General features: G+C 52.4%; 1 protein-coding gene across 2 annotated transcripts in view; it reads left to right on the forward strand.

Annotated features, from left to right (window-relative positions):
• Window positions 1–27104, forward strand: part of PRKG1 (protein kinase cGMP-dependent 1) — a gene marked incomplete at both ends in the record, with an annotated part of 370579 nt that overhangs the window by 103815 nt on the left and 239660 nt on the right. The gene's annotated exons all lie outside the window — the stretch shown is intronic.

Genomic DNA, 27104 nt, shown 5'->3' on the forward strand with positions numbered 1-27104 from the left:
TCACCTCAAGGCATCAGAAGGGCCTGAGGGTGGCTCTGGGCTTGGCATCAAATATTCACTTATCACTCCTGTTTGATCCGAAGGTGTGAGCCTGTGCAAGGTCACCTCCTGTGACTGAGCAAATCCCCGTGCTCTTGGATCCTTTAGGAGGTCAAACCCCGTTTTTTGCCAGCTTTTCCTGCAAGATCAGTGTGCAAAGGAGTGTTTCTCCTGTGTGTTTTGTATGCCTGAGCTGATCTGTTGAGTTGAATTCCTCCCTTTAAATTGTTCTGTGTCTCATTTGCAGCCGAGGTGGAAATAAAAAGCAATATGCTGTTTACAGCTTGGCAAAAAATTTAGGAATAGAGGAAATCTTACAAGAAGGCTTTTTCTCTTTGGGTTTCCAGTCTGGGGGGGAGATCAAAGGAGCCCTGGTACACAGCTGAGCTCTTGGATGCTCATCTGTATGAAACTGGACCTCTGAACCAGTTGGGGTTTTCAGAACACTGCTTCACAGGAAATATTTATTGTTCTAAGAAGGGAAAAAAAATCCCCAGGAGTTTACTTGTGACTATTTTCCAAAAGAAATATTCCCCAGCTGAAAAAGTGGGCCATGAAAATGACTTCCATACTCAGGGATGAATTCCGTGGGTTTTCCCATCTTCTTCTTAACCCCACAGAGACCTCATGAGCCAATTACACATGTGTTTCTGCTTCCTTTAAAAGCTTTGCTGATACCCAGGGTATGGTAGGGATGGGTGGGAGCTGGATTTGGCTCTGGCAGTGAAAATGTGGCCACTTTTGTTTGTAATCTTCGAAAAGCACTGAGAGCAGCAAGTCGGCTTCTCCCCTGCTGTGTTCCCTGTAGGGACACCATTGTCCTAGATAAAGAATCCGAGAATCCCGGGATGCTTTGGGGTGGAGGGACCTCAAAGCCCATCCAGTGCCACCCCTGCCATGGGCAGGGACACCTCCCACTGTCCCAGGCTGCTCCAAGGCCCAATGTCCAGCCTGGCCTTGGGCACTGGCAGGGATGGGAATTGCCCACCTTGGCTGAGTTGAGGGTTCCGGGGTGGCTCTTGGAAGGGTGATGAGTTCCAGGTGCTGACTGGGAGGGCAGAGCAGGTGTAGTGCAGCTGGCAGCTGACAAGGACGTCCTTTGCTCTGGGTTCTGAATGGATGATGTGGGTTTAAATCAGTCCCTGCCTTTTGCCCAGGCCTCTGGCAGCAGGCAGTAGCTCTATAGGGATGGTCAGCACCCCAAAACCCCACTCTCGTTTGCAAATTCTTAAATAATGGCTGATTCAGTCTATCATAGAGTTAATTATTTATTAACAGGCACAAAACTAACAGACATGAGACTTAAACCGGACTATTACTGCACAGGGGTAAGACAGAAGGGATACTAGTATTATACATGTGGGGTTAAAGGTACCATTAAATTTGGAAATGTTGATGCACAACACCTTGGCTTAACCCACTGTGGTGCTGCAGCAGCTGGGGTTGAAGTGATGCCTTAGGTTTTAACTTTTATATTTTTCAAATCCTGGACTGCCTGCTGTGTCCCTCTGAGGTTCCGTGTGCCCTCTCAGCTGCTGTTCTCTCACGCTGGTCAGACAGAACAAACCTCTCCAGGTTTGCTCTCCAAGGACACCTCGATTGTCCCAGGCCCCAAAATGTGTAAATTAAAGCCTCTAAAGGGGGAGCAAACTTGGGGTAATTACATCATGAACTGAGGTTATAATTGGAGAATTAACCCTGATATGCAAATGGACCAAACTCAGAAAAGGGTGAAGAACCCCTGACCCAGCTGGCTGAGAAATAGCACAACTTAGGATCCAGTGTTCCTTACCACCAAACTGTTGAGGGGGCACACATCGAAATCCTTTCCCTCCATTTCCAGAAAAGTAACCATGAGGTTGCATCCGAGCTTTGGGGAGAAATCATCTTGCACGTTCCCGGGGAGCCTGTAAGAGACCTCTGCCTCTGTATAAACTGTAATACTTTCATAGTGTAAAGCCAGGCCTTTTGGTCACCTCTGTTTATCTCTTCCCACATCTCTTAAGCTGGCAGCCCTTTTGGTGCTGGGAGGTGATACCCTCTGGGCCTTGCCTGCCTGGGTTATCTCTGCTGTCTGCACCAGCCTGCTGTGGTAGGCAGAGGGGTGATATGCCCTGCCACGCTCTGAGTCCCGGGATAAGAGAGCAAATCCCTGCCGATCCCTCTCGCTGTTGATGGGGAGCTCGGTGCCGTCCCTGTGCTCACCTTCACTCTGAAACTCTGATTGAGTTATAACCTTGTGCAGGCAGGGAAGCTCAGGCAGGTGTTTGGATCTGACTGAGATTTCCCCTCGTGGCTTCCCTGCCCTGTGGCAATCCTGGCAGCCTTTTCCTGGCATCTGCACGGAGCAGAGCCTTTGATCCAAGCCGCTGGCGGGACCTGCGGGCGCGAAATTCTTCATTTCCCTTCTCCTCCCAAAAAAACAAGAACCAGCAGCAAAGAGCTGGCCTTGGACTGCGTAGGGATTTGAAGATATCAGACAGGATATGAATTTTCACGCAGGCAGTCTGCTGGAAGCGAGTGAAAGTGAGACAGGAGCATTAAATGCTGGAGCTCAGCTCCTCCTCTCTTTGGCAAATGTTGGAAATGAGTCCCCAGGAACATGTTTGTGCTTTTGTTTGTCAGAGATGAGGAGTTGAGGCCACTGCTTTGAAAGTGTACAAATGGCCTGGGAGCATGGGGGGACTTTTCAAAACCCGTTCTGTGTGTCAGGCACCCTGTGGGCTGCAGGCAGCCGCTCCCGGGGTTTGTCGTGGCTGCTGGCTCCCAGAAAATGTGGGAATCCTTCCTTGATGGGGACTGTGGTTTGCTTTTCCTATCAGTGCTGGCTGCCTGGACTTTTTTGGAGGATGGAGCCTTCTCCATGGTCAGCAAATGGAAGTTGATTTCTTTTTGAAGTGTTCGAGGTGGGGTTGATCTTGGATTACAACCCTGGAAGAACTCGAGGCTCGCAGGCTTTTGGTGCTCTGGCCTAACGTGTGCAATGAGATTGGGTTTATCTTTCAAGACTCATCTCAAAGGACTAAACACTGTGAGTGCTTGGGGAAGCCTCTTCAAGCTCAAACAAGCCTCACTTAGTCCGTCTGGAATTTTTTTCCATGGAGCTTGCAGTGTTTTATGCTCTGTGGTCCCTCCAAGCTGCATGAGGTGACACCAGGCTGAGAACTCGTGCAGCTGTTTTAGTGGAGAATTTGGGTTCTTGCACTAAGGGATACTCCAGGCTGACCTGGACAGATCCATCCGAGAGAAGACGGAGGGGATCTCCCAGAAGGGTCTGTGGGAAATGCCTGGAAATGCTGCAGGAACGTGGGGCACGAAGGGAGCAGTGAGCATGGGAACCATCTTTGGAATGAGTTTAGCACCAAAGTGATGGCAAACAGCTCAGGCATCAGGATGTCTAATGGAATAAATGCCTGGAAGCTGCACAGGGAGCATCCTTGGGGCAGACCCGGGTATTTAATAGTCACTTTTGAAAGCTCCTTAGTGCCCATGGAGTAGGGGTGTCCCAGGAGAAGGCTGCTCCTGTGCATCCAGCTTTCCTTGCCATGAATATGCATTGCCATGGAGCCAGCTCTGCCGGGAGGTCCCCCTAGGCAGCTCCCCAGGGATCCTGGGCTGGAATTGCACCTTGCTGCCGGTGCTCCCTGGAGCTGCTGAGTGTGGGAGTCCCCCGTGCTGGGATCTTGGCAAGGGAGGCAAACTGGAGCAAGTGGAGCGTCCGGCTGTGCTGCTGTGCTTTTGCTGCCTGTGTGTGTGCCATGATTTCCTGTGGCATTGCCTCTGCACTGGTCCATGGGGGTGGAATGTGGGTGGGATTTTCCTTTCCACAGCAGGAGCAAGGCAAGGATTGCAGTGCTGCTCCTGCCTTCAGCTCAGCTGTCCCAAACACTCGTGAAGCTGTGCACACAAATGGCCCAGGTTTGCCACGTGTCACCCCTTCCCCAGCTCGTTAAAGCAACTCCCTTCACTCAGCTGGAAATCTGCCCCAAAAGGTGCCCGAGGCTTTGTTCCTTCCTTGGGGACATTCCCAGCAGTGTGAGGGGATGTGTGGGATGAGGCTGGAGGTGTTGCTGAGCTGATAAAGCAGGGGCAGCCTGGGCGGGCACAGCTGCCTGGGATGGTGTCGGCAGCTCCAGGGCTGCTCCAGCTCCTCCCCGGACACAGCCAGCTCCCAGAGGTCCTGCAAAGGTGTCAGGATGGGTTTTTGTTGGATGGGCTTTTATTCTTCGGAGAGGTAGAGCCAGATGTCTCTTGAGGCAAATCTGTGGAAGAACTGTGCTGGGTTTCTCCAGCAGCTGCGGGTCCCTGGCGAGCTGGATGTGGGTCAGCAGTGCCCTGCAGCCACAGGGACATCCCTGTCCTGGGGAGGCTTGGGCACCACAGTACAGAGAAGATCTAAAGCTGTCAGAGAGTGTCCAAAGGAGGGACACGGGGATGGGGAAGGGTCTGGAGGAGCAGCTGGGGGCACTGGGTTTGTTCAGCTGGAGCACACCGAGGTCAGACCTCACCGGGGCTGCAGCTCCCATCTCTGCTCCCTGGGACAGGGACAGCACCCAGGGAGCGGCTGGAGCTGGGCCAGGGCAGGCTCAGGCCGGAGATCAGGGAAAGGCTCTTCCCCCAGAGGGTGCTGGGCACTGCCCAGGCTCCCCAGGGAATGGGCACGGCCCCGAGGCTGCCAGAGCTCCAGGAGCGTTTGGACAGCGCTGCCAGGGATGCCCAGGCTGGGGTTGTTGGGGGGTCTGGGCAGGGCCAGGGGCTGGATCCATGATCCCTGTGGGACCCTTCCAACCCAGGATATTCCGTGATTCTACAATTCTTTCTCTGGCGTGCGACCCTCCAGAACTTCAGTGCCTGCTGAGCCCTCGTTGCCTGGAGAAGGGCATGATCTGTGTGGGCACAGCTTCCAGTCCTTTCCATGGAGCTGTGCTACTTCTCAGCTCAGCAAAGCAAAATAATAATTCCATCTGGAGCTTTTGGGTGTCTCCAAAGGGGGTGGGACACCAGCGGTGCTCCCTGAGCATCCCACTGGATTCTGGTGTCCACTGCCTCGAGCTGCTTTGAGTAGAGCACAATACTCCTGAGATACAACCCGAAGGAGATGGCAGCAGGAGTGTTTACGGTGCCTCGGTGTGGGGATGTGTCCCTGAGCACGGAGGCTCTGTCCTAGGGGTAGCAGGGACTTGCGTCTCGGATTTCACGGAGCTCTTCCCTTTTCTCCTCAGGAAACAGCGAATTGCGATGCAAATTGCCAGGCAATTGATTCTCAGCCAAACCAATTTCCGAAGGGAGTTCAGTTATTCTCACAGTCTCTAATGCACACCCGGTATTAAAGGTTAAGAACTTGAGGAAAGAAAACCGGGAGAATTGAGACCAGAACTCCTTTACCGAGGTATTCACATCCTCCCGTGCAGGAAAAGCACAAGTCCTAATGCTTTCACAAGGAGCTGTTGATGATTTCCAGTAGATCCGAGTGTAATTAAATCAATTTCCTATTAATGTGCTTTAATCGTTAAGAAAAGCTCATTAGGCTGCTTTTCATCCCGTGTCAGCAGCATCCTGTTTGGGCAAGGACCTGAGGATCCCAGGCTTACAACAGATGATTATAATCAGCTGTAATCCAGCTCTGAGCTCTGGTAAAGCATTGATTTGTTACAAAAACAACTCCAAAGCGTGTTCTGCGACTGAAACATTGACACTATTGGCTGCAATTGCTGAAACAGAGCTCCTGTTGAACAAACAGAGCTCTCCAGGCTGCTCCTGGGTCGTTCCTGCCGCAGCTCAGCTGCCTGGAGAAGTCTCTCCGAGACTTTTTGGCCCTGGCACGATGCTGAGTGGCTCAGGATCAGTGACAGGGGATGGTCTCGGTGCACTGGGGGTGAAAGCAGCCTTGTGCTAAACATTCCCTTTCTCTGAAGGGTTGGCGTGCAGAAATTCAGTGTGAAAATGGTTTGTTTTGCCTGGGAATGGCCGATTTTCCGCTCTGACTCGGGGTGGTTTGCTCTGTGCCTGGGGACGAAAGCTGATTTTTAAAGAGGTTTAAGAGTTAATCACCCAGTCCCAAGGAAATTCGGGAGGGGAGATTTAGGCAAAGTCCACGTGAATGTGGAATTGTGAAAAGAAATATTTAGAGCTTGATTCTGAGCCTGATTTAGTAGATTTTGGTAATGTTCCAATATAAATTTGCAGGTTGAAAGCAGCTGTTGTGTGGTTGAGGAGAGGCTTTGGGGCAGGACAGGGAGGATGGAGCTGTTTCCCTGGAAAAGCTGGAGAGGAGCGGGATAAGCTGCACGTGAAAGGGGAAAACAGATCAGATGGAGCTGCTGGAATGAGGATGAGGATGGAGCAGCAGCCTGGGAAGGCTGGGGCACTCTGCTGGTGAATCAGGAATACACTCAGGGTTTCTGGTGGAGCAGGGCCACCCCCAGCAACAGGGGGAAGTTTGGGCACCACAGGACAGAAAGAATCTAAATCTGTCAGAGAGTGACCAAAGGGGGATGTGGGGATGGGGAAGGGTCTGGAGGGGCCACAGGAGGAGCACCTGGGGGCACTGGGTTTGCAGGACTCACAGGGGGACACTTTGGGACCCGGTGACTGAAATTTGCTCTCAGCACCAAATGTTTTCTGTGGCGCAGAGCTGGACAGCTCAGCTTTGCCACAGAGAGGGGCTTTGGCACCACTGCGGGTAATTTGTGGAAAACCATCGGTTTAATTGCTCTGGTTTCATTGCTGGAAGCGTTTTGTGACAAAGGAGAGGTGCCCGGGTTCCTGTGTGTGGGATGTGCTGCTGCTGCAGCGTCCGGGCTTCGTGTGCAGCCCCCCAGGGCAGGAGTGGCACTACACAGGCTGGGCCGAGAGCTCTGCCACAGAAATGTGACTTCTGACAGAGCCCCTGAGGCTCTGAATGCCACCCCTGAACCTTCCCAAAGCTTTGGCACAGCCCAGCAGCTGCAGTCCAGGGCCTGTGGGCACTGGGCTTTCACAGGGAGGGCTCTGCTCAGGCTCTGAGCTCTGTCCCCCCTGCTTTGTGTTCCTGAACAAGCAGCACATCTTTTACTTCCCTACTGAAGCTCTTCCAGTGAATTCCCTGATTTATTTTTAATTTGCTGAAGCCTCTTATTTACAACAGCACCTGTACGGCCGTTTTGCCAAACATCTCCTGAGGTCTAATGCAAAACTCGTTGGTTTTCCCTCAGATCAGAGCACTGCATGAGTTCAGTGTGGTATGGAAGTGAAACGGCCTGAAAAGCTGTGTTTGGAGCTGGTTTGGAGCTGCCTTTTTTAAACAACAGACCCTTTGTGGGACCTAAAGCATCACCATGTCCTTTTATCTGCCTTGCTGTGGATCTGTGGATCTTCTGCCTCTGCTGTGTCCAGTTCTGGCCAGAGAGCCCTGGAGGGGCTGGAGCGTGTCCAGGGCAGGGAATGGAGCTGGGAAGGGGCTGGAGCCCCAGGAGGGGCTGAGGGAGCTGGGAAAGGGGCTGAGCCTGGAGCAAAGGAGGCTCAGGGGGGACCTTGTGGCTCTGCACAAGTCCCTGACAGGAGGGGGCAGCCGGGGGGGTCGGGCTCTGCTGCCAGGGAACAGGGACAGGACAAGGGGAAACGGCCTCAGGCTGGGCCAGGGGAGGCTCAGCTTGGACAGCAGCAGGAATTTCCCCATGGAAAGGGTGCTCAGGCCTTGGCAGGGGCTGCCCAGGGAGCTTTGGAGTGCCCATGCCTGCAAGTGTTGAAAAAACAAGGAGATGTGGCACTTGGGGATGTGATCTAGTGTGCAAGATGCTGTTCTGTCAAAGGCTGAACTCAGTCATCTTGGAGGTCTTTTCCACCCCTGATGGTTCCATGATTCTCTGTGGGAATAGCTGGTGATTCCACAGCGTGTGTTTTTCTCCCAGTGGAGGAACCTGAGCTCAGTTCCCGAGTTTGCCGTTCTGGGCAGTAGCAGTGGTTTGGTTTATTAGATTAAATTCACTTTGCTGCTGCTGGCTTGGGTCCTGCATTCCCACAGACAGCACTGCAGGAACCCAGCTCTGCAAACACCAATTAAGAGGACAGTGGAAGGCACAGTAATCATAGGAACGCTGTAAAACCCCAATGTTTGGCTTGGCTATTTGCTACTTGCTGCTACCTCTTCCCTGCAGACAAATCCCGGAGTGGCTGCTGAGGAGCAGAGCAGAGGCAGGTTGGGATGCTGGGAGCTCATTAAAATGAAGCAGTGTTGGCCTCGCTTGCATCTCCTGTGTTCCATCTGTCTGCGGGCTCCTTTCCCCCTCCACCTTCCCCAGCAGCAGCCCTGACCTCGCCGCGCCCCCCTGGGAAAGCTCACTCGAAAAACCAACTCACAAAACCCTCACAGAGAGCGTTTGGTGCTGTTTGACACCTTTGCCCACGCTGTTTGCAGAGTCAAATGTTTGTCTGCCATTGCTGGGGATGGGCTCAGCACTGCAGTACGGGATCCTGGAATGGTGTGGGCTGGAAAAGACCTCAAAGCTCATCCCCTGCCATGGGCAGGGACACCTCCCACTGTCCCAGGCTGCTCCAAGCCCCAATGTCCAGCCTGGCCTTGGACACTGCCAGGGATCCAGGGGCAGCCCCAGCTGCTCTGGGCACCCTGTGCCAGGGCCTGCCCACCCTGCCAGGGAACAATTCCTTCCCAATATCCCATCCAGCCCTGCCCTCTGGCACTGGGAAGCCATTCCCTGTGTCCTGGCCCTCCAGGCCCTTGTAAAGAGCCTCTCTCCAGCTCTCCTGTAGCTCCTTCAGGCACTGCGAGGCCCCAGTGAGGTCACCTGGGAGCTTCTCCTCTCCAGGCTGAACAATCCCAGCTCTCCCAGCCTTTCCTCCCAGCAGAGCTGCTCCATCCCTCTGCTCATCCTGGGGCCTTCTCTGGACTCTCTCCAGCAGCTCCAGGTTCTTCCAGCACAGAGCTGAGGAGCAAAGCTCTGCAGGTTTTGGCTTCTTTTTTCAGGATGAGAAATTGGGATCTGTGGACAGCCTTCGATGAACATTTTTTTTTTCACTAAAGACATAACCAGAGGCTCACCCCTAAATCGGGTACGAGCGTGTTTAGGATCGCAGACAGGTCTGGGTTGGAAGGGACCTTAAAAGCCCATCCAGTCCCAGAAAAGGCTCCCACAACTTGTCAAACTCTCAGACTTCTCCCCCATGGATTGAAAGCATTTTATTGTATCTTAAATGATGCAATGAACTTGTTGTGGAGACCCATCAGCCTTTTTTTTTTTTTTTTTTTCACTCAGGTGGTTAAAAAGAAAGGATCCCGTGAAGAAAACGTCAGGATTTGTTAATTGCCAGCCATAATGGCATTATGGCAGAGAAAAGAGGTGTAACACGCCCCTGAATTCCAGGCTGCCATTTCCGATGCCTCTACTGCCTGGAATTATTTGAATTTAGTGTAAAGTTTAATTCAGCTTCTAAGAGCTCTCATTTTCAGAAAACTTTCTCTAGTGGGGAATGCAAGACTGAGATATTTCCAGCTTAACCAGCAGAGCTGGGCATTTGTGTGCTGTTCAAGGACAGCTTTTTCACTGCAGTAAAAGCAGATAAGATCCAGCTGGTGCCACCAATAATAGCAATTCTTTAATTTCAGCAAGCCAGGCCTATCCCTCTGTTTCATTAACAATCTGTGCTGCTTAAATCCAGCCAGGGCAGTGGGCAAAAGGGGCACATTCCGTGTGTCTCTCCCACCTCTGGGTTTCGGGCTGCAGTTCCCCAGCTGCTCTCCTGACATGGAATATCCCCACTGGGAAGGGACCCACGCTGTCAAAGGCATCAGCAAAAGCAAGCTTTAATGTTGATTTGCAAAAGCACAGCCGAGTTGGAGGGCGAGGTTTGCTCTGCTCCTGCCCCTGTGGGTAATGCAGATTAAAGGAAATGAAATTAGAGGTGAGTTAGGGTGGTGGATACAGAGCTCAAAGGGTGAGGGGAGACAGCCTCAGGCTGGGCCAGGGGAGGCTCAGCTTGGACAGCAGCAGGAATTTCCCCATGGAAAGGGTGCTCAGGCCTTGGCAGGGGCTGCCCAGGGAGTGGTGGAGTCACAGTCCCTGGGCTTGTTAAAAAAATGAGTTAATGTGTCACTTAGTGCTCTGGGCATGGTGGGATTTGGTCAAAAGTTGGACTTGGTGATCTTGGAGGGCTTTTCCAGCCTCAGTGATTCTGGGATTTCAGGATCTTTTCTTCACCCTGAATTTGACCTGTGTGTGGATTGCAGCACTTACTGGAGCAACATCCAGAGCTTCTCTCCCAGGAATCTACCAGATAATTTCACTTTTGAGGAGCTTTCTTGGTGATCCTGAAAGCCCCAGTGTCCTTTACTGGGATTTGTTTCTATCGTCGAACACTTTGAATTGGAAGTCACAGGATCCCAGGATGGCTCAGGCTGCAGGGAGCACAGAGGGCACCTGGTGGCACCTCCCTGCTCCAGCAGGGCCATCCCGGAGCACAGGCACAGCACTGTGTGCACACAGCTCTGCAACAGCCCCAGCGAGGAGAGCCCAGAGCCTGTGTGGCCAATGTGCTCAGGGCTGGGCACTGCCCAGGGCAGCAGTTCTGCCTCCTGGGCAGGGCAATTGCTGGGCTCAGGCCCTGCCCGGTGCTCAGTGTTGGCCTGGCTGGTTGAAGTCACCAGGCAGCGATGCCGGTTTGTATTTGAGTGTTTTATGAGCACCCTTCGCCATCTCAGTGAATTCCATGGGTGTTTCAGTTCTGCAGCTTGGTTTGAGCTCTTACTGATGCCCGTGCCCTATTTTAATTTTGTTTTTCATCACAAACCCAAGCCCTTCTGCTAATCTGGGCCTGGAGCGGCGGGGACATGGGAGCCTCATGGTGCTCCGGCCGTGACTGTGCAGGAGTTGGCCCAAGGAGAACCTTGCTCTGTTTAAAAATTCCCTCACGCTCCCCTGGCCTCGAATGCTAATCAGGAGCCGAGATGTGAGGAGATAACGTTCCTGCCTGGGCTCGGGAATTTGCTGTAGGGAAGGAGGGAAGCAGCGGCGTGGAATCGCCCGGTGGCAGCGAGGGCTGAGCGCTCCTCACACTGCACCCAGCACATGCTGAACACAGATTTTGGGGCTGTTCCATGCCCTCAGCCTCAGCTGTGGTGTAAATACAAACCTGCCTTTGGAAATAACCACGTCAGGGCATTTCCCCCGCTGCTCTGTGTTACAGAAGCGTTTTCAGAATGCCGGGGAAAATAAAGATAAGGGTTCTGGAAGGAGATTGGACAGGAAAGGGAGAACAGAAACGCCATGGGGATGGTGGGAGAGGGGAGGGAACCAACTCCTTTTTACAGAGTAAATCATGGTGTCACAGAATCACTAAGGTTGGAAAAGACCTTTAAGGTCATCGAGTCCAATTACAAGCCAGCACCAGCAGCCTGTTCACCACTAACCCACGTCCCCGAGTGCCACATCCACACATTCCATGAACACTTCAGCTGTGGGGACTCCACCACTGCCCTGGGCCCAAATACCAGGGTTTCCCTGTTGGCCAGGAAGAGCCTTTGGACAAGGCTTTACAGGTGGGGCTTGGAATGCTCCCTTCAAGCTTGCTTCATTAAAGACTGAACCGACGAGTTTGATTTTCCTGTGCTGGTGTGTCTGTGCCCTCTGTATTTGTCCAGTTCGAGTTGTCCAAGGCCAGGGTGCACCCTGCAGCCTTGCTCCTCTCTTCTGTCCCTGTTTTGGTGAAGGAAGAGGTGCCTGGCACTACATTTTATTCCTTCCTTTTTCCCAAGGGTTAGACATTGCTGAAGTTCCTACAAAACCGATTTGGTTGGGGCAAACCCCCTTTTTTCTTCACCCTCCATCCACAACGACATTCCTGCCCTTGCCCCTGAGCTGGGACAGAGCTGAGGGGATCATTTTAAGCCCAGAGTGCAAAACCTCTTTTGCTGGGCTCAGCCACAGCTCCTGGTGAGTCCAAACTGCAGAGGGTGATGCTCGAATTTCAGAGGATGAGCCCCGGTGGCACACAAAGAGCTCTGTGACATCAGGCACAAGTCTCAGGTGGGAGTGGAGTGTCCAGGGGGGCTGATCCCTGTGGAAAGGGGCTGAGGGATGAGGGAGAGCCCTGCAGGGATGTTTGGGTCTGGGTTCAGGGTCTCCCTGGCTCGCTTCAGCATGACCTGCAGAGCTCAGGAAAGCTGCGCTGTGCTGCAGGAGCCTGTGCAGCTGCCTGAGCTTAGAGAACCCTTCAATATTCATCTGGATTAATTTCCCTCTAGAAAACCTGAGCTGGGGTTGAAGTCCCCAGGTGTGTGTACTTGTGCAGTGTGATCAGTGAGATAAGAGTGTGCAAGGGAAAAAGCCTTGGCTACATCACTGATACGGGTTTTTTTTGCCCTTTAACTCATCCCATTCAGCCAGAACTCACTTTGAGTTATCAAACAAAGCGTTTCAGGCTGGAATTGCTGCGTAGGGATCAGAGGGAGAGGTTTTTTCCTGGAGTCAGGGCAGTGGAGATGAGTGGAGGAGCTTTTATATTCCTGGAGAGGCTGCAGCTCCTGAGCTCCCCTGACATCAGCTGTGGACTCATGTTTGTGGGATTTTCTGGATGGCTCTGCATCCCTCAAGGCTGAATCCCTGGGATGGGAGGGATGAGGGTGTTCCCAGGGTATTTTCTGGATGGCTCTGCATCCCTCAAAGCTGCATCCATGGAATGGGAGGGGACAGGGTGTTCACAGGGTCCTTCCAAAGCAGGAAAATGATTTTTGCTTCTTGGCTGTGCAGCTCCGTGGAAGTTCTCCAGAGCAGCCCCCTGGCACAGGTGTTTTTTGGTGGATTTTAGTGACACTGAGTTGGATTTTATCTGGAAAAGTGCTGAATGGAACCTGGAGATGAAGCAGGGATACCTTGGCTTCCAACCTTGGGAATATTTATATAGAAGTCCATAAACCCCCTCAGAGGAAGCAGGATGGGTTTCCTTTGGATTTGGCTCCCTGCTAAAGGAGGGGTGCCTTGGTTGCTCCATCAGGGGGATGGGGCTCCTGCTTCCAGCCGTGCCATGGCTGGTGGCACTGGGAGAGAGGAGAGTGCTGCTTTCACTGTGGGGTGGTGAGGGGTGCAGCTGCTGTGGGACGGTGGGGAATGCAGCTGGTGAGGGATGAGGGGGTGAGGGATGAGGGGGAATGCAGCTGGTGAGGGATGTTGGGGTGTGGGATGAGGGGGAATGCAGCTGGTGAGGGATGCTGAGGAGCAAACACATTTCCTGTACTCTGGGGCAGCCACCTTCAGCACCGGGAGGAAGGAAAAGTTCATTTAAAAGATGTTTTTTTTCGTTTTTTTCCTGCTGTCTGGGAATTGCAATTTTTTTTTGTGTGTGGGCTCCCAAAATAGGAGTTCATTACCATGGGCTCACACAGTAAAAATTCATTGGATAGTGATGCTGTCATAAAACATTTTATTTTCATCTTTTGCTTTGTTTGGCTTCATCTTCGGAGAGAAGCGAGCGGGCGCTGCTCCTGTGGCCCTGCAGTCGCTGTGTGGTGCTGTGCTTTTCTCCCTCTTCCACACTGCTCTGCTGCCCACCCACTCTGGAAACAGGGAATGGATTATTTCCAATGCTTTGGATTCTGTGTAGGCTTAAAGGATCCAAGGGATCTGCTTCCAGTCTGAAGGGATCTGCAGGGAAGCTGGAGAAGGACTCCGTGTCAGGAACTGGAGTGACAGGATAGAGGGAAATGGCTTCAAACTGAAGTGGGAAATTTAGGTTGGCTACTGGGAAGGAATTGTTCCCTGTGAGGGTAGGCAGGCCCTGGCACAGGGTGCCCAGAGCAGCTGGGGCTGCCCCTGGATCCCTGGCAGTGCCCAAGGCCAGGCTGGACATTGGGGCTGGGAGCAGCCTGGGACAGTGGGAGGTGTCCCTGCCCATGGCAGGGGTGGCACTGGGTGGGCTTTGAGGTCCCTTCCCAAACCACTCTGGGATTCTTCCTGCTGGATGTGAGGTGCTCACAGAGTGATTTCAGACACAAGAGAGGTTCAAGCTGTGCCCATGCAGCATTTTGTGGGGATTTGGAGGGAACATGACTTGGCATCTGGTGTGACTTTGCAGCCACCCACCTGCTTGGGCACAGACAGGCTGGGGGATGGCAGGGATGTCGTCTGGAATCTCTGCCTCGCTTCTTCCAAAAATACTCACTTGTTTTGGCCTCTCCATGGTGCAGAGTTGCATCTCTGCTGGTGGCTGCATTCCTCACACACGGTGGGGTCTGTGTGCTCCTGTCCCTCAGTGATCTAGGAAATCTCTGTGTCCCTTCCTTTCCTGCAGGAATTCCTCTGTTGTTCCTGTCCATGGATTTAATTTGGTGAGGCCACACCTCGAGGGCTGTGTCCAGTGCTGGGCTCTCCCGGCCAGAGAGCCCTGGAGGGGCTGGAGCATGTCCAGGGCAGGGAAGGGAGCTGGGAAGGGGCTGGAGCCCCAGGAGCTGCTGAGGGAGCTGGGAAAGGGGCTGAGCCTGGAGCAAAGGAGGCTCAGGGGGGACCTTGTGGCTCTGCACAAGTCCCTGACAGGAGGGGGCAGCCGGGGGGGTCGGGCTCTGCTGCCAGGGAACAGGGACAGGACAAGGGGAAACGGCCTCAGGCTGGGCCAGGGGAGGCTCAGCTTGGACAGCAGCAGGAATTTCCCCATGGAAAGGGTGCTCAGGCCTTGGCAGGGGCTGCCCAGGGAGCTTTGGAGTGCCCATGCTTGGAGGTGTCCAAGGAAGGGCTGGAGGTGGCACTCAGTGCTCTGGGCTGGGGACAAGGTGGGCATCGGGCACAGCTTGGACTCGGTGATCCTGGAGGGCTTTTCCAGCCTCAGGGATCCTGGGATTCTGTGGCTCCTGTGGCTGGGATATGTGGGAAGTCTGCTGGGGAGTCCCCTGTGCACATCCCCCCACGCTGAGCACAGCCCTGGCTCCAGGATGTTCATTCCACCTGGATTAAATCCATCTATTCCCCAAGGACATGAACTGAGGCTGCCCTTAGCCGTGGACAGGTAGCCAAAGGTGGAGACAGGAATCCCATCAGCTGCTGGTGCAGCGAGCAGGGGCTCACACAGGGATCCAGCACTCCTGGGCAGCTCTTTGGCTGCCTGGAGCCAAGCAGCAGCAGCAGCACGGGAATGGATGCTTGGGGCAGATTAAAGAGGGAAAAAAACCAAATGAAGCTCTTTATGCGAACTGGGGGAAATATTTATTCCGTGGAAATCCAGAGCAAGCCTTCAGAAACGTGCATTTCTCAGGTTGGAATAGGAACTGGAGGCTTTTCGTTATTTGTGAAAGCAAACCAAAGCCCTCCAGTGAAAAGCTGATATTTTGGAATAGCAGGGACCAGTGAGCATTCCCGCAGCTTTGTGCTTGTGTTGTGCCACGGGTTTTTTTAAAACCCCCCAAGCAAAGCAAGGTTTCCATAGCTCTGTTGGCTCCCAAGCAAACCCTTCAGTGGCTCAGGGGTGAGCAGGTGTATCCACCCCAGCCCTGCGGGGACAGGCAAACCTTGTGTTCCTTCTTACAGTGCTCCTTTTTTTCCCGTTGCAAGGATTCGTTAACACACACAAAAAGGCAGAGTTTTTCAAAAAGCTGCTCAAAAAGGAGCTGCTTCGCCGGAGCGGTGGCTGGGGCAGGAATTTCAGTGGCTAATTTCTGTTTTCTCTGGGTGTGCAGTGAGCTCTGTGCTCTCGGGGCGTCCTGATCAGAGGTGTGAAGTGCTTTGTGGTGGTATGAGGCTTCTCCTTGCTCATCCCGGAGCCCTTTTCCCACCAGGACTGTTTAAACCACGTGGATTTCTTCTTTGGAGTCATTCTGCAGCCCAAGGCATCTGTTCTGCTTGAGGAAGGTTAACCGACAAGGAATTAGAGACAAAGGTCAAATCTAGATTAATTTTCCCCAGATTCTGGAGGAAAAAAAGTAATTTTTCCTTCTCTTTTCTCCCTGGAGGAGAGCAGAGACTGAATTGCATCACAGAGGAGCTGTTTGCTTTTCCCTGGCTCCGAGGAAAGCAGGGTCCTGCTGAAGGGAGAGGCTCTTCCTCAGCTCTGAGCGCTGGGGCTGGGGCTGTGGGGACACTCTGGTCCCTCCGGGGGCCATCCCCAGTGTCCCTACACTCCGTGCTGGCTCACCCTCCATCCTCCTCCTCCAGGGGTCACAAAATTCCAGGATGGTTTGGGAAGGGATCCTACAGAGGATCTGTCTGCACCCCTGCCATGGGCAGGGACACCTTCCACTGTCCCAGGCTGCTCCAAGCCCCAATGTCCAGCCTGGCCTTGGGCACTGCCAGGGATCCAGGGGCAGCCCCAGCTGCTCTGGGCACCCTGTGCCAGGGCCTGCCCACCCTGCCAGGGAACAATTCCTTCCCAATATCCCATCCAGCCCTGCCCTCTGGCACTGGGAAGCCATTCCCTGTGTCCTGGCCCTCCAGCCCTTGTCCAAAGTCTCTCTCCATGTTTCCTGTAGCTCCTGCAAGGCCCCAGTTTGGTCACCTGGGAGCTTCTCCTCTCCAGGCTGAACAATCCCAGCTCTCCCAGCCTTTCCTCCCAGCAGAGCTGCTCCATCCCTCTGATCACCTTGGTCAGACAGGATCCTGTAAACCGCAGGAAGCAGAGGTGAGAGGCTTTGCTCCGTCCCCGCTGTCCAGAGGAGACATTTCCCCGGGATGTTGAATGTGCAGGAACATCCCTGTGTTTCACTGCTCTGTTCTGTGCCCAGCTCTGTTCTGTGCTCCTGCTGTTGGCCTGGTGCTCGAGGAGCTGCCGCTGTCCCAGCCTGTGGCTGTGTCCGTGATCATCCCTCAATCCTGGGCTGGGAGCTGCTTCCAGCCCCCGGGATGGGGAGCACGAGGCACCGAGACAGCTCAAGGGACACGCTCTGTTCGCAGCTGAGATCTGCTGATCCTCCTTACATCGTTTTCTAAGCAGTTTTCATGTCACTGGTTTGTTTTTGTCAGCAGAAGAGCACAGCGAGAAAATCCTTCCCGTTGGCATTTCCCACTGGATTGTCCCTGCTCAGCTGGGCAGGGAGCAGGGATTGGGAAAGCGCCTTTGGAGCACAACAAGGCTCAGTTTTGGCTGCTGGGGAGCCCCTGGGAAGTTCTATCACCAGCCTGAGGAAGGTCCGCATTGGACTGGGGCCCTCAGCGCGAGGAAGACGCAGATCTGTTGGAGCAGATCCACGGGAGGCCACCAAGATTCCTGAGGGATGGAGCAGCTCTGGTGTGAGGAAAGGCTCGGAGAGCTGGGATTGTCCAGCCTGGAGAAGAGAAGCTCCCAGGTGACCTCATTGGGGCCCTTCACAGGACCTGAAGGAACCTCAGGAAAGATGGAGACAGACTTTGGACAAGGGCTGGAGGGACAGGACACAGGGAATGGCTTCCCAGTGCCAGAGGGCAGGGATGGATGGGATATTGGGAAGGAATTGTTCCCTGGCAGGGTGGGCAGGCCCTGGCACAGGGTGCCCAGAGCAGCTGGGGCTGCCCCTGGATCCCTGGCAGTGCCCAAGGCCAGGCTGGACACTGGGGCTTGGAGCAGCCTGGGACAGTGGGAGGTGTCAGGGGTGAGGACTGAGTCGGCTTTAAATGCCCCTCCCACCCCAACCATTCCATGATTCCACGATTTTGTGGACGTGTGAGATGATGTGGAGACTGCCTGTACTTGATAGGATCTCACAGTCCATTCCTTAGGACTTGGGGTGCCCTCCTGGCTATAAACTTCTCTCTTTGCATCTTCTCTTCACGACCTCCCCCTTCCCTAAACATTGGGAATGTCCTTGGTGGCCCAAATGTCCGGGGCTGTCCCTTCCTGTCTCTCTCCACCCTCCAGTTCCATTGAGGGGCTGCATGAATCCAGCACAAAATGAGCTAGAAAAGGGCCAGATTTCTGATTTCCGTGGCATAAAGTGCAGTTTCTACAAGAAAAATCCCAATTTTCCCCCTAATTCCTTTCATTTTTCATGTAGGCCTGAGCACGTCGGCAAGAGCATGAGGAGCCTCTTGTCCTGTCACTTTTTCACTGCTTAGATCCAGGGGAAAAAAGCCTCCCACATTTTTCCAGCTCTGCTGCTTTGCTTTTATTTTTCCACATTTCCAGCCAGGAATGTTGCATCCTTAGCCTGTGTGTGAAGGGGAGGGAAACAAACCCGAGGAGGAGTGTGAGGGGAATTCAGGATTTTGGGGCTGTAAGAGGTTCATGGGGCTCTGCCGTTGCCTCTTGGAAGACTGAAGAAAATCCTGGAGCAATCCTGGCTTTTGTGGTGTGCTGGGCACGGAGGATCTGCTGGAGGTGGGGGCAGTTCCTGAGGGCAGCTATCCACAGAAATCTACGGAATTCTCCCCATTTTTATCGCTGCTTCCTGATGTTTGGAAAGTGATGCTTTTCCAAGCAAAATCCCTGAATCCTTGAGGGTGGAAAAGACCTCCCAGAGTCCAACGTGTGCCTGATCCCCACGTTTTTTCGGTGGGTTTTTACAGGAACAAGCTGAATCCAGGCAGGAATTGCACCCAAAGAAATGCCAGGCTGGACGAAAAATCCCCCAGAAATATTTGTGTCATTTTTTAATGAGGTGAACCAGCAGCAGTGAGCTCTTGAAGGAACGTTTTGGCCACGGGTTTGTGTAAATCCATATCTGCTCCCACGATTTCCGTGGGAAGAGCAGCCGTGGTCTGGAATTGTTGCAGTTATTCCTGCATTCCCGCAGCCGGGGCGGTCGTTTGATCCTTTTGACAAAGGAAAATCTGCTTGGCAAGATGATTTGGAGATGGAGATACTCTGGCAGTTTTGATTCACTGGGGACAAGTGGCTCCCACTCTTGTTTCCTCCTCAGCTTTTGTTGGAGGTGCTGTGGAAGCTGGAGAGAAACAACCCCCAAATCCTTTCATTTCCCACGTCTGATTTCCTGAAGTGTTGTTGCAAAGATTGGTTGGGGGGGTTTTTTCTCTCTCTCTTTTCACCCATTCTCTAAAAAACTGGAGGTAGGCAAACCTTTGTCCTCTTCTCTGTTTGCCTGCAAATGAGAGCAGCTCTGGGCTTTGATGCTTTTTTGTTTTTTCAAAGTGAATTTCTCTGTCTGCACTCGGAGACAAAGACCCAAGGAAAGGCCAGAATTCCGTCTGAGAAAAGAGCCACAATCAATTTATTGTTCCAGGATCAAAAATTCCCCGTGCCTATAAATAATAAACCACCAGAATAGCAGCAGATAATTCTATAGCAGCTTTAAATATCTCCAGGAAAGTCCTGGTGAGTTTTCTTAAATGAACTCATTTTCACTTGTGAGCTCTGTGCCAGAACCGTACGAAGACGCGAGGGCAAACACCGCCGCAGCTCTCAGTTTGCTGGAGGATCTTCATTCCTGTGGAATGAGGCAGCAGATTCCATGGAATGTGTGTTCCACGTGGCAGAGACTCCGGTGCTTGGTCGTGCATTTAATGCCATTCATGCCCAGTGGAGGCTGTTAGAGGTTTTTTGGGAGTTCAGCTGGAACAGCCACACCAACGCCCACCTCGCTCTGAGCTGGGTAATGACAGTGATGGGGAAGCTGAGGAATTGGAGATCACTCCTCTTTTCCATGAGCTGGACGAAACAGCCACGGGCAGAGGGCCGGGAATATTTCCTGTCTCCTGTGGGAAGGAAGCTGATCCCAGCTGTGTCCAGAGGCAGGAAAACCCCTGGAAAGGCTGGAGATGCTCTCCCAGAATTCCCAGATGTTCTCCCAGGGAGCATTTTCATTCTGGAATATTTCCATCGTAACAACTCCTGTGCCCTTATTCCAGCTGGAATGGGAAGCAGCTTCCAGTATCTGGGATTTGTCAGCTTCATTCCTTGGAGGGGATGCTGCTGCTGTTTGGGGTTAGTGGGGTTAGTTTGGCCTGAATCAAGCAAAACGTGCAACGTTCTGGGCATTAGCTGAGGATAATTTGGGAAGAGCCTTGTTCTTCCCACCGGTGGCTTTCCCATCCTTTAGGGGTTTCCGCCCCACGGCTCAGGCCCCCGGAGTGCAGCTGGTTCTTTTAAAAGCACCTTTTGGCGATTTTAAGTTTAATTTTGAACATGACTTGGTATAATACGGTCAGGGCCTGGAGGGACTGGGCAAGGGAATGGCTTCAGGCTGGAAGAGAGTAGGGATAGATGGGATATTGGGAAGGAATTGTTCCCTGGGAGGCTGGGGAGCCCTGGGATGGATTTCCCAGAGCAGCTGTGGCTGCCCCTGGATCCCTGGAAGTGTCCCAGGCCAGGCTGGAGCAGCCTGGGACAACGGGAGGCGCCCCTGGCCTGGCACTGGATGATCTCCAAGGCCTTTTCCAACCCAAACCATTCCCTGATTCCATAATTCAGGTCCAATCCCGTTTTCCAAGCTCTCACAGATGTTACTGAGTGCAGACTTCCCAAATTTCCCTCCCTGTTGCACCAGACGGTTAGGGAGTTTGATTTCTGGCTGTGCTTGAAGTGCCTTCCCTCGGAGACCTTTGCTTTTCCTCTCCTTTCCTGACCAAGCCCCAGGCAAGGTGAGGTGGAGTTGCCTTCTTGGGACACATTTGGAGACTGTGAAAATCCTGATTTTTTTTTTTTCCCCTGTGGGCCTTATTAGACACAGATGGGAAATTTTCCTATTATTTATTTGAGTTTTCCTATTATTTATTTGAGTTTTCCTATTATTTATTTGAGTTATTTGAGTTTTCTTATTATTTATCTGAGTTTTCCTGTTATTTATTTGATTTTTCCTATTTTTTGAGTTTTCCTATTTTTCATGTCATTGCTGCGTTTGTTTCAAGACCACCAGCCTTGGATTTAATAAACAATCCCGAGCAATCAGTGCAGTTTTCTCTGGGAGAAGATATTTGGGATATTTGTTTTAATGATTTTTGGGACAGGAAGAGTCCAGGATTTAAAAATACTGTAATGATCTCTGTTGCTGGAATTCTCTGTTTAGGGAAGGGAAAGCCCAGCAAAATTTGGGTTCTTCTTTTTGATTCCGTTTCCTTCAGTAAGATCTGATATGGAAAAGCAAAGCTGAAACTTCCAGGCTAAAATCCCAGTTGACAGGGATTAAGCAGGAATTGAAATCATCAAATTAAAGTGCTTTTCCTGGCAAAGCAGCATCCTGCTTGTGTTGCTGGAATAAAAACTCCTGATTTATTTCCCTGACAGCAAATGCAGAGCTTTCACTTTGACCCTCGGATCTGCAAGTCATTTTCCTGGAGATTCTTTGTCATTTAAAAACATTTCTTTCTCCCCACACTGCTTTAAAATGAAAAAAACAAAACAGAACAAAACAAAAACAACAGGGAAAACTGTCCTGGGGGAGAAATCCTGAATTTTGGATCTTTCCGTTTTTAATGGGATATTCCAGGGCCTGTGGGAGGGATGGAGGCAGAAGGAAAGCAAATGTGGAAGCATCTCTTGGGGGAGAGTCATTGCAAGGAGGTTTTGGGTGGATTAAACAAAATGAAGTTATTGGTGAGCTGGCAGCACGCAGGGGAATATTTTTTGGGGGGGGTTTAATTCTGTGTATTCTACAAATGTCAGGGATCGGGGCTGTGTTCTGGAGAGCTCTTCCCTTGGAATGAAGTGGATAAGCCCAGGAATATGTCTCAGGAGGAGAAGTGCACCCCTCCCTCGGATTTTCCTCTCAGCTGGGTTTTTTCCTTGCTCATTTGTTGGCAGCAGTCATTAAAGTGTCCTTTTCCAAGTGCCTCGGGGTGGGAATGGAAGGGCAGGAATGTGAGGCTGGAATGGGGATTGTAGGGAAAAGCCGGGGAGCTGGGATCTGATAGGAAATAACAGGGTTGGGAGAGCTGGTGCTTTTCTACTTTAGGATTTCATGCGGAAGTTTCCGAGGGAAACGAATTGCAGTCTCCAGATCAGCGTGGCAGTGTGAGTAACCAGCTCTTCCAGGAGAAGATGAGCTTATTTTTTTGTTCCCCATTATTTGGGAGCGACTGCCGCACGTGAGCGCGACGGAAAGCAGCTTTCCTTCCACTTGTGTAAATAACAGCTTCCGAAACTTGAGTTTGCCGGGGTTTTCATGGCGATCAATATTCCCAGGAGTCCTTTTAGCTGGGCCGTGGGGGGCATATCCAGCAATATACGGGAATATTCCCAGCAGTGGAGTTGCTGCGTGATAGGAGAGGAAGGTGCTCCCCGGCAGGAGGGGTTTGGCATCTCCCAGTAATTAAAACAACAAATAATAAATGTTTCCCATGAGGAATCCGAAACTGGAGAGTCCGAGTGTGCCACGTTATCCCAACCCCAGCACTGCTCAGCGAAGCACAGCAAGAAGCCCAAATCCAAATCTCCCCTTTAGGCTCTCTCTCCCTGTGTTGCTCCAAGCTTGGTTTGATGGGGATTAGGGGAAGTTGCCTGTTCCCATAAATCACCTGCCAGGATTAAACCAGCCACAAAACCCTGCAGGAAACCCTGAATTTGCCTCTCAGCGTGAGAGGTGAGATCTCATTTTAGCCCCGCTTTCGCTCGTTCCTTTCTCCCTTTGCTCAAACGCGTACAAATTAACTGGAAGTCGGAATTTTTGCTGAGAGCTGAAGCAGGATTGGGTTGTTAATTATGGTTTTGTTCTCCCCTCTCCCTGTTTTGCTCTTGGGCCCTCTCTGCTTGGGCACACCCCTGTTGAGTGCCTTTCAAAGGCGCCTTTTCCTCCTTCCTTTGCACGGGAATCGTTCTCCCCAGCTCCTGAGGTGCCTGGCATTGATTCTGAACAGCCTGGGATCCGCGGGAATGTGTCGGGTTATTCCCACTGTGTTCTCCCAACGTTCCTCTTGCTCCTGTTCTGTCCAGTTGTGTGCTGGAAAACGGGATTAACCCTGGATATTCTCCTTTCCCTTGAATCCCATGAGGGCTGTGCCTGGGGAGCTGGATATCCACTGGAATTCTTCCTTTAGCTGGGCCATCCAGGTGGGAACATCAGCTTGTGCCTGACTTTCTTTGGGAATTCTTAAAGCCGGCAGCTGAGAGCAGAGATGGGAGCTGTGCAGGTAGGAACACACAGCAACTGCTCCCAGAGTGTTTGACACCACCACAGCCCTGCTGGGAATTTCAGTCCAAGCATGTTCCCTGCCAAAATCCTCCTTTTTTTTTTCCACTGAGGAGCACGGGGATGCTTGGTTTATTGAAAAGTAAGAATGTAAAATAAGAATATAGGATTCCTTCTGGGAGGTGAAGCTGCAGAGCAAAACCCCACACTGGTTTTACAGGCTGGAACTGCTCTGCTGAGATGGAAATAAATCAGGTTAAACCTTTGGTTTCAGTTCAGGGAGTGCACTGAAAATTGGGCTCAGCTCCTGCCCAGGCTGGCCAGTTGGAGAGGAATTCCCAATCCCACCGAGTGCTGGGAGTACTCTGGGAATACTTCTGGGAGCAGCAGAGCATGTGAGAATTGATCTGGTTTCTACCTCCAAAGTGCCACCCTGGCATGTGCAGCCTGAGGAACCTGAGGTTTGTTTTATTTGCACGGTGACAGCCACTGTCACTGCAGCTCCATCACTCCAGCTGGTTTGTCTGGCACAGCCTCCACCTCCACAGGAAGAACTTCTTTTCCATGAGCCCTGGCACAGCTGCCCAGGGGGACCTGGAGTCTCCCTCTCCGGATTCATCCCAAGCCCGCCTGGAAGTGCTCCTGTGTCACCTGCTCCAGGTGACCCTGCCTGGGCAGGGCTTGGACTGGATCATCTCCAGAGGTCCCTTCCAACCCAGCTCTCCTGGGATTCTGGGAATTAAGCATAGATGAAGGAATTCACATTGCTTTTGAAAGCAGGGAAATCCAGCTCTCTAAGGTGACCTTTTCACAAGATCCAAGTCTTTAATCCTGGGATGATTCCCAGTGTTTCCAGTCCTGCAGCTTGGCCCCAGTTCAAGACTTTTGCCCTCAGTTCCTGCTGATGAATTTCCTTATCACAGACCCAAAGAAAAGCAATCCCACAGTTTCATTTCCTGCATCTTTGGCAACTTTTGATGCCATCCATGGGGTTTTTTTGCCATGAGGAGTTACCAGAGCAATTTTTTCCTTCCCTTGCCATGGAAGTACTGATTTTCCCCCGAGACGTCTGGTGTGGTTCTCACTGCAGCAGCACCTGGGATGTAAAAGGGGTGTTGGTTGCAGAATCCTACAATGACTGCACTGACTGCCCAAGCCCTGCTCAGGGAAGGCTGCAGCAGCCTCCTGGGGAGCCTCAATAAAACCCTCTTTGCCTGACTGTGAAAAGAAGCAGAGCAAATTTCAGAAATGCCCTTTAGTCCTATTTGGTTCTGTTCTAAAGTGCATTTCGGTGTTGCAGAGACCACATCATTCATTTGCTAATCAAAACCCCAGAAACCAGCCCTGCTGGAAAGCTCTCCTGCTTGTGGGAGTGCCTCAGTGTGGGTGGGAAAAAGTCTGGACTTAAATATGTCATTGGTTCGAGGAGAAGAGATGATTATTTCTGGCAAGAGGGAAATGAGGGCCTTGATATTTCAAGTTGTCTTTCCTTGGAGGAAATAAAAACACTGGGTTTAGGTGCTTTGGGGTAATGGCAGTGAGGAATTTTGTTGGAAATCTGTGCGTTTGTGACAGCACCAATCCCACACCAGTTTGGGTTAGGAGGGACCTCAAAGCCCATCCAGTGCCACCCCTGCCATGGGCAGGGACACCTTCCACTGTCCCAGGCTGCTCCCAGCCCCAATGTCCAGCCTGGCCTTGGACACTGCCAGGGATCCAGGGGCAGCCCCAGCTGCTCTGGGCACCCTGTGCCAGGGCCTGCCCACCCTGCCAGGGAACAATTCCTTCCCAATATCCCATCCATCCCTGTCCTCTGGCACTGGGAAGCCATTCCCTGTGTCCTGTCCCTCCATGCCTTGTCAAGAGTCCCGCTCCCTGTTTCCTGTAGCTCCTTCAGGCACTGCTGGAAAGCCCCAGTTGAGTCACCCCAAGCCAGGAATGTCTTGTGTAAAGTGGGGGTGTCACAAAGAGGCTTCTTTTGTCTTTTCCCTTTCTCTCAGAGGCCTGGGGGTGCTTGGGAACACGTTGTGCTTGCAGGGAAGGAAAGTGAGGGTTCTAAAAGTGTGTGTGGGCCTGGCCAGGGAGCCCTTGGGAGCTGCGCTGCTGGCGAAAGGGAGGGCGAGGCAGCTATTTCCCTGAAGGGTGAACTTAATTTCCCTAAAGCGCTCTTTTTTCTCTCTGTGCCAGAGCTGCTGCTGGAAATGTTCATTATCTGAGGCAGTGTGAGCCCTCAGAGGTGTTTGGAACTTTGGGGTCCCCGCTCACTGGTGCCTGGATACATTTTAAAATAGAACCCTTAAAAGGCTCCATTCCCACGTGGACAGTTCTGCTGGGAGGTGTCTGCAGACCACACCTCTTTAATTAGTCTGAGTCGCTCATGTTTTAACCAGGATCAGCAGTTCTGAGGGCAGGAGGTCCCTTCCCTGGCAGCATTCCTGATGTGTCCTGCTGCCCGTGCCCCTCAGGGATGGTGCTATCCCTGCTCCTGGGAGCTGTGCAGGTGAATCCCACACAGCCCTCTGAAAGGAATGAAAGAAAGTAATAAACACAAAAAATCTTGGCTCCTCAGCTGCTCCAACATTTTTCCTGGAGGGTTTTAGGAACAAAAGGGTGCTGAGGCTTCCCACAGCTTTGATTCCCCTCTCCCCGCTCCCTGGTGGAGGTGGGAACCCAAGAGCTCGCAGGGTTTGGGCCCGGTCTGGGGCTCTGCAGAGCCACAGGCGTTTTGGAGCTGGGGGGTTGTTCATGCGGGGGTTTTCTGGGAGCTCTGTCAGTCTGGCACATGGAAAATAAAGGCACAGAAGGACATCTCCAGGCAATGTGTTTGCATCACTTCACAGTATCCCGGGATATTGTATTTGGAGGCAGCTTCCCACGTGTTCGGGATCAGAAGGATGCAGATCTGTTTTGTCTGGGAGATAACTGTTGCATGGAAGAAAAACTTTAATGCAAAATGTCAGCTCAAAGTACACTTTTCTCCATAAAAATAATCGACAGAAGGGACTTTTTTGGGGGGTAATTTGGTTGTTCCAGCTCTCCTGGCTGTGGAGAAATGCAGAATTCCAGAGTGTGGCTGTCCAGGAGTGGAGCCTGCAGATGAGCTCGTTGGGCTGCAGTCAGCAGCGCTGCCCCGGGAGGGCTCCTCCTGCTCCTCAGATCTTGGCCGGGCACCTGAGGGAGCTTTCATTTCTATCCCAAACCTTCCCCCAGCTGCCAGGGCTGCTTGTGCAGGATGTTCCCACAGGGAAATCTGGGAGCAGCTCTGAGCCCCAGCAGCAGCAGCAGCGGGGTAGGAAATGCTGGGCAGCTCTAGCAATTCCCAGTTCTGAACCAGCCAAGAGATGAGAATTAACACCATCTATATTTCAAGAACTACCGAGGGACCCCTAACGATCCATCAGGCTCTTCTCTCGTCCTGCAAACAGCTCTTCCCAGCGCTGCTGCCGCTTCCCAGCAGCTTCAAAGGCACAAATCCAATTTGCTGGGTTACAGATGCCATCCCTTGCGAAAACAGAGAGCCTTGGGAGGCAGCACCCCTGAAGGTTTGGTGTCAGTGGAGCCTTTGCTTTGCAGAGGCGGGTGTGGACAGTAAATACATCAGCACATCAGTGGCGAAGACCAAGCAGCTGCATGTTGGGCTCGCTGGGTGGTTTGTTGTGTTCCCAGACATTTTGGAGGTGCCGGTTGAACCTGCTGGCTTTTGAGATGTGCCTTTAATTCCCACCCAGCTCTGCAGCAACATCCAATTCCCATTTCCTGCTCCTCTTCCCACCCCTCCAGGCAGGGCTGGCTGTGATCCTCGGGCTCCTTCCCGCAGGCAGCAGCATTGGCTGAGGGTTTTTATGGCACACGGGAGAGACTCTCCCAGAGCCTGAGTGCCATTAAATTGCATCTCCCGCTCCTGCTTGAGCTGCCCCCTCACAGCAGGGCTGGAGAGGCACCACTGGGCCCTGCTGGAGGCTGCAGAAATCCAAACCCGCTCCCTGAGGATGTGTTGAGGTGCCATCATTCCTCTCTCCTTTCCTGTCACGTTGCCTCCATAATAATTAATCTCTTTTTGTTGAGAGGCTTTTCCTCTGGCTTGTGCAGCTGAGGGGGTTCT

The sequence above is a fragment of the Coloeus monedula genome (assembly GCF_965178545.1).
Source record: "Coloeus monedula genome assembly, chromosome: 8".
NCBI classification, from domain to species: Eukaryota; Metazoa; Chordata; class Aves; order Passeriformes; family Corvidae; genus Coloeus; species Coloeus monedula.